Source organism: Saccopteryx bilineata, chromosome 6 (assembly GCF_036850765.1).
Source record: "Saccopteryx bilineata isolate mSacBil1 chromosome 6, mSacBil1_pri_phased_curated, whole genome shotgun sequence".
Lineage (NCBI taxonomy): Eukaryota > Metazoa > Chordata > Mammalia > Chiroptera > Emballonuridae > Saccopteryx > Saccopteryx bilineata.
Genome location: NC_089495.1, coordinates 161,706,317 through 161,713,400, shown reverse-complemented (window position 1 = coordinate 161,713,400; position 7,084 = coordinate 161,706,317). Strand labels below are relative to the sequence as shown.

The window sequence follows — 7,084 nt, the reverse complement described above, 5'->3', positions numbered from 1 at the left end:
GGGTGAGACCAGGAAAGCTGAGCTGAAGGAAAGGGCTGGGGTCTGGTCCTTAGGAAGCTGAGCCCGGCAAAGCCATCGGTGGCATCTCATCTTGGTGACGGCAGGTTGAGGGTCTGGGATATGCACCCCTTTCTTGGTTCCATTTCAATCCACATGGAGTAGGTCCTAGGTTTGTGGCTGACAAGATGTGCAGTTGGTTGGTGTAGAGGGTGACCTCCAAGATGGTGACAGGTGAGTCTTATCTCCTGGTGGTCACATTTCACACTTAAGCAGAGCCTCCCACAGTGATGGCTGACCTGTGTGACCCATTGGGTATTGCAGAAATGATGGTGTGGGACTTGTAAGGACACATCACAAAGGACACTGAAGCTTCCTTCCCTTTCTCTGTCTCTTTCAGATGACTCACTCTGAGAAAAGCCAGCTGCCGTGTCTCAAGGACACACAAGCAGCTGTACTGCAAGGCCCTCTGGATGAGACACCAAGACCTCCAGCCAACAACCAGCTCATGCGAGGTTGCCGTTTTGGAAGTAGATTCTCCAACACCCGTCTGGCCTCCAGATGACCTCAGCCCCAGGTGACATTTTGATTGTAACCTCATGAGAGACCCTGGGCACGAATCACCCAGCTAACCTATCCACAGATTTCTGCCCCTCACTATTATTATGTGAAATAATATGCTTGTTTCGTTTTGGGATATATGTATATAAACTTTTTACACACAAATACATGACTGATCTGGGTGGGAAAAGAAGAGATAATGTTTAAGAGAGTTTAGGATTAAACAAAGTTAGAAGGTTTCTTTATTGTGAGACTTCCCGAAAGCCTTTAATGTACTACCACACATTGTGACTATTCAGGCGAGTGACACAAGACTTAGGCTTCCCAAGACATCTTAGATCACAGGTCCCCTGGGCTCTGTGCACTCCCACCACCCTCTTCTCACTTTCACTTTTTGCAGAATATTTCTGGCCACTAGTTTGTAGGAAACACAGTGGAGAAGATACTGCCTGGGGTGGTTGGAGGAGGTGGAGGGTTGTTACTTCATCTCTTCCAGCCTCAGTTTCCTCATCTGCAAACAGATAGAGTTGCATTTAATACCATCAGGACTCCATTTCTTTATTTTGTTTGTTTTTTGTTTTTTGTTTTCCCAAGGTGTTTATTTGAGCAGACCAGGGGACTGAGAGGTCCTGCATCTAAAAGAAGGTGTTGGGCCTCTTGGTGGTGAAGCGTGGCTTGTGCTGGCGACGAAGGACCGGTGGGGCAGTGGGAGCTTGATCTTGGAGTCGTGGAACTGCTTGACTGCTGGTCAGCGGCACTTGCTGGCTGCAATCTCCTCCAGCTTCATGATCTGGATTGAGTGGGCGCGGGCACGATGTTGGGCCCCCATGTCTCGGTAGCACTGGGTGATGGTGCCTGCAGGGGTCAGGTCCCAGTATTCCCGATACATGTTGTGGGTGCCACTGTGGGAGTCGTAGCGCAGCCAGATACCAAAATTCTTCACTCGAAGGGGGGATTTTTCAAACACCTGGCCACAGTAGACTTTTTCCCCTGAAGATTTCTTCATCTTCTTCAGTTGAGACACAAAGTACCAGAAGCGGGACTTGGCAACAACATGGTTAGGTGCAAAGATGCGCATGCGGTAGAGGGGTGGTGTGTGGCACTTGGGGGTGGGCAGGCAGTGCCCTACCATCTTGTACTCTCGCAGCGTGCCTGAGGCCTTCATAGCGTCTCTCTGCGTCCGCCACCACCCACAAAAGGAAGCTCCATTTCTGCTCTAACATTGTATCTCTGAGGCTGGGTGACGGGCATGCCCTCCCCACTCCACCCCATCCAGGTCACTCCTCAGATAATTAGGGCAACTGGGAGAAAGCTCCAAGCTGAATTAATCATGGTATATAGAAATTATAGATATGCTAATGCTTTCTGTTAATGACTGATGAGCATGGGTAATTGGAGATGGCAGGAAGGTACAGAGTTGTGAAGAAATTTCTGTTCTTTGGGAAAATATTGCATTCAAAGGGCTTAAGAATGATTAATGGACGTTCTGGAATTGCAAAGTGCAACCAGTAGAAACTGTTTGGAACCGAAATTGCTTGGGAGTGACCTTGAGGAGAGTGTGGGCCCAGGTTGGGGACATTCTGTGGACCCAGGAAAGGCTGGGGCAGGGGCCTTTGAAGAGAGATGGGGAGGAACAGGACTGGGCGGTGGCCCAGCAGAAGGTGACTCTGGAGAGATCTGGCTTAGGGCTTGGACAAGGCTGGAGGCAGAGGGGCTGGCAGTGATCGTAAGAGCTGGACCTGTGTACGCACCTGTCCCACTCATTCTTAAGTCCCAAGCCTACTTTCCACTGAACACAGCAAAGCCTGACTCAGAGGCTGGGCCCCTTGTTCTCCTGGAAAAGACTCAGAGGGGAGAGACCCCACCACAAAGCAAATCCCCACCTGTGGAAGGGCAGTTTCCAGAGACTGACTGTTTGGTCCCTCCGGTGTTATTAAAGGGCAGTGACCCAGAGTGGGAAGAAAATGGCAGCAGCGTCTTCTGTTTCCCTGAAGGAGAGAAAGTCAGGATTTTCCATCTCTTTTCCTCTTCACAGGGACACTTTGGTAGAGTAGGGGGATGGATCCAGGCACAACTCTGGATGCAGCTGGTCTCCTGGAAGAAACCTGAACCCTGGTTGTAGAGCCAGTGCCCTGGTCTCTGACCTCGCCTCTTTCTGCAGAGACCTAGCCTAGCTGGGATCCGGGCACTGCCGCTCAGCATGTGTAACCCTGCCAGCCGGCAGACGAAGGACAGGGGAAGTGTAACCCCCCAGGGAGGTTCTGTGCCGAACCGGATGCTGTGTAGCAGGCAGCCTGCCCTGGTCTCTCTGCCCCCTTCAGTGCCAGCCCAGGAACCCACCACCTCTCCTGCCTTCTCGCTTTGCTCAGTATGCTTCTCCCAGAGAGCCTGGCCAGGGAGCAGGATGGGTGGCATCTTGGGGCTTTCCAGCTCCCGGTGTGATGGACACATGGGTGCTGCACTTCTGTCCCCACTCCTACCACTTTCAGAGTGCAGGGGAAGTCGCTGGCTCCAGAGGGCCCGTGAGCCTGGAGTCATGATGCCAGCTGTGCAAGGAGAAGAGAACAGACAAAGACCTGGGGGAGGCTGCGTTCTGAGGTGTTCCCGGCCCTCTCTGGGGAGCACTTTCTATCCTGCTCGGGACTCAGAGAAGCAGGTCCCAGTCCCCTTTGCTGGTGAGCAGAGCGTTCCTTCAGAGAAACTCAAGCTCCTTAGCCTGGTTCCTTCCAGCCCAGAAGACCTCTAAGCTCATCTCATCCTGTTGTTTTCAGGCTTCAGAAAATATTCTGCAGTCTTTTACTCAAATGAAACCTAACCCAGAAGCCCAGGGGCTTACCCAGATCAAAAAGAGCTGCCTGCTGACTTATATTAAAATAGAACTCTGCTTGTTCATCCTTCCCTTGAACCTCTCCCCTCCCAGGCAGCCCAAGGGGCCGCAATGCAGCCCCGAGTCTCCTCAAAGACCAGCTTAAAATCGGCGATGCAGGAAGCCGGGAAAGGGAAGTCAGTGTTGAATGGGTACAGGGTTTTGGTTTTGCAAAAAGAGAAGTCCTGGAGGATAGTGGTGCCGGTGGCACAACAGTGTGAATGTGTTTAATGCCACCGAACCGTACGCTGGAAGATGGTGAAGGTGGTAAATTTTGTTATGTGTATTTCGCCAACATTAGGACAAATGGATGACACCAACTTATCGATACAGCCCATATGCAGATGGGAAACTGAGGCCAAGAGGAGACGGACACAGCCAAGTTTACCAGCTGCCCTGTGGCCGGGTTGCCCCATCCTGCTTTTCCACACAGCTCCCCTGGCACAGGTCCCTTGTGGGGGCTGAGGGCACCCACGCAGCCCCTGCAGCAGAGGGGGAGAGGGAGGTGAGGGGTGAGCAAGCAAGCCCAGCAGGAAGGTGAGGTGAAGGAGACACCTGTTTTGGAAGTTCTGGTCCGGAGGGCCCAGGAAACCTCACTCCTTTTTGGTGGATTGCTACATTTTCACCAAATGATTTTTTTTTTTTAATTGTATGATTTACTTATCTTGTCTCCGATCTGCTGATATACTTCACCGCCTTTTAATTGCTTGAAAAGCTGAGCAGTTTTTCATGTTTTAAGGAGTGCTGAATTGTATAATTAAAACACTAACAGTGTAAATCAACAGTGCAGAAGAAAGACAGCAGAGAATTAAGCAAGTGTGCTGGCATAATAATAAAATCAAACTGGTGTGGAGAGGGCCCATTAGGGTGAAGATGTGGAATGATAATGTGGTGGACCCTGAGCCCGCCCCTCTGTTTCTGGGGAGTTGAATGGAAAGTGCACATAGTTAAGGCACAGGGCAGAGGCACAGCTGTGACAGGGAGGTGGCTTTTAGTTAGCACGTGCTTCCCGAGTGGGCTGGCGTGTGAGGATGGGGAAGAGGCATGAGGGAGGGGGATGTCTACAGAATGGCCTCTTCTTCCTGAGGTCTGCAGGTTGGCTTTAGCTTAAGAGGATGGGCAGGAGGGGCTGGAGACATTTCTTCTCTCTCATTTCTTCTCTCCTTCTCATCCCCTTTTCTTCCCTCTCTCCCTCCCTTCTCATCAAAGGAATTCGTGCCCTGTGAGACAATCAAACATTGCAGAAATATTCAGTGCAAACTGGGAAAGCCCGCCCTTTGGCTCCTCCTGAACCCCTCCCTCCTCTCTCAGCCCAGTCCACCAGGCTGGAAACCTGGGAGGGAAAGGGAGTGGTGAAGGCTCAGGTACCATCCTGGCGGGGCTCCTCCGCACCTGACCAGGAAACTCTCAAACTAAGCACGGGTCAGCGCTTCCTGGAGTGTAAGGTGGCACAGTGGTCTGGGGAAATCTCTGTGAGAAAAAGAAAAACTTTCGTGGCCAATAGGTTTGGGAAATGCTGAGTTCAGCAAAATCAAACAGCTCTATCTATCTATCTATCTATCTATCTATCTATCTATCTATCTATTTAAATGCAGGACTTCCCTGAACCTTGAACATGCTACATACCTGGTCTCTTTGCATTCCAGAAGGTAAGCTTTGCTGAGAGTGAATTCACGCCCCATGGAACGTGGGCCCCAGGAATGACACTTGGGGAAATGTTGGGTTCTACTGAAAAGAACACTTCGCTTGCATTGTTGAGCCCCTGGCTGCTCTGCCATGGTCACTGTAACTACCATGGATATTACTTTATAGACCGTGTCCTGTTTAATCTCCACCACCACCTGGCAGGGTGGTATCAACATTCCCATTTTCCGGATGAATACACTGATGCTTAGAGCAGTTAAATGTGTGACATTTACAAAAGCTAGTGAACAGTGAAGGCAGGACTTGACCTCAGGTTGGCCCGGCTCCAAGACTGAATCCTTGACCTCAAATCCTTAAGCTCCTTTATCTCGAGCGGGGTCCCCAAACTACGACCCACAGGCTGCATGCGGCCTCCTGAGGCCATTTATCCGGCCCCCGCTGCAGTTCTAGAAGGGGCACCTCTTTCATTGGTGGTCAGTGAGAGGAGCATAGTTCCCATTGAAATACTGGTTAGTTTGTTGATTTAAATTTACTTGTTCTTTATTTTAAATATTGTATCTCTTCCCATTTTGTTTATTTACTTTAAAATAAGATATGTGAGGCCCTGGCCGGTTGGCTCAGCGGTAGAGCGTCGGCCTAGCGTGCGGAGGACCCGGGTTCGATTCCCGGCCAGGGCACACAGGAGAAGCGCCCATTTGCTTCTCCACCCCTCCGCCGCGCCTTCCTCTCTGTCTCTCTCTTCCCCTCCCGCAGCCAAGGCTCCATTGGAGCAAAGATGGCCCGGGCGCTGGGGATGGCTCTGTGGCCTCTGCCTCAGGCGCTAGAGTGGCTCTGGTCACAACATGGCGACGCCCAGGATGGGCAGAGCATCGCCCCCTGGGGGGCAGAGCTTCGCCCCTGGTGGGCGTGCCGGGTGGATCCCGGTCGGGCGCATGCGGGAGTCTGTCTGACTGTCTCTCCCTGTTTCCAGCTTCAGAAAAATGCAAAAAAAAAAAAAAAAAAAAAAAAAAAAAAAGATATGTGCAGTGTGCATAGGGATTTGTTCATAGTTTTGTTTTTTTTTTTATAGTCCGGCCCTCCAGCGGTCTGAGGGACAGTGAACTGGCTTCCTGTGTAAAAAGTTTGGGGACCCCTGATCTCGAGTATGTGGAGACTGGAATTCTCCTCACATGTGGGTGGCTGTTTTTCCAGGCAGGTGGAGCCCTGAGCCAGAGATTTCAGGAGCTCTGGTGACTGCTCTTCCTGCTCAGGCAGAAGGAGAAGAGGGGTGGAGCTCACCCTAGGATCCTTACATGAGTGTACCTCCTTTCTCTCTGGGGGTCCTTTAGCTCCCCCTTCCCCTCAGAACCCCACATAGTGGGTGGGGTTGTTGGGAGCTGTTCTCACTGGTAAAATCGCCTCGGGCTGGCTCCTGCCTTGGTCCACCTATATTGATAAGTCTTAGGCTGCAGATTTATTATTTGAGATTTATAACACACTGTTGCTCACCCTTATGATGGATGGTTCACATTGGGATCAATATAGCCCTCAAAACATTTACATATTTATATTATTAATAAGCAATAAGTCATCCAGGCAGCCCTGCTCTGCTGGGTTTTCAGGGTGTTCTGTACAGACCGCTAACCTTGTCCTCAGTCTCTTCCATCAGTCCTGATGGCTGGTATTGATCTGTTGGTCAGATGGGGACACAGTCTGGAGCACCAGCACATGGGCCAGAGAGACTGGAAAGCACACGAGTGCCTTTTTTTTTTTTTTCATTTATTTTATTTTATTTTTTTAGAGAGGAGAGAGACAGAGAGGAAGAGAGAGGAGAGAGAGACAGAGAGAGAGAAGGGGAAGGAGCTGGAAGCATCAACTCCCATATGTGCCTTGACCAGGCAAGCCCAGGGTTTCGAACCGGCGACCTCAGCATTTCCAGGTCGATGCTTTATCCTCTGCGCCACCACAGGTCAGGCACGAGTGCCTTTTGCACTATTGTTCCTCCCTCTGGCTGATGGTCTGGCTTCTTCCCACACC

At 50.9% G+C, this 7,084-nt stretch overlaps 1 pseudogene; it reads right to left on the bottom strand.

Moving 5' to 3' along the window:
- Positions 1-1,138: 1,138 nt before the first annotated feature.
- LOC136308720 (large ribosomal subunit protein eL20 pseudogene) lies at positions 1,139-1,753 on the bottom strand (annotated as a pseudogene).
- Between the last annotated feature and the right edge of the window lie 5,331 nt (positions 1,754-7,084).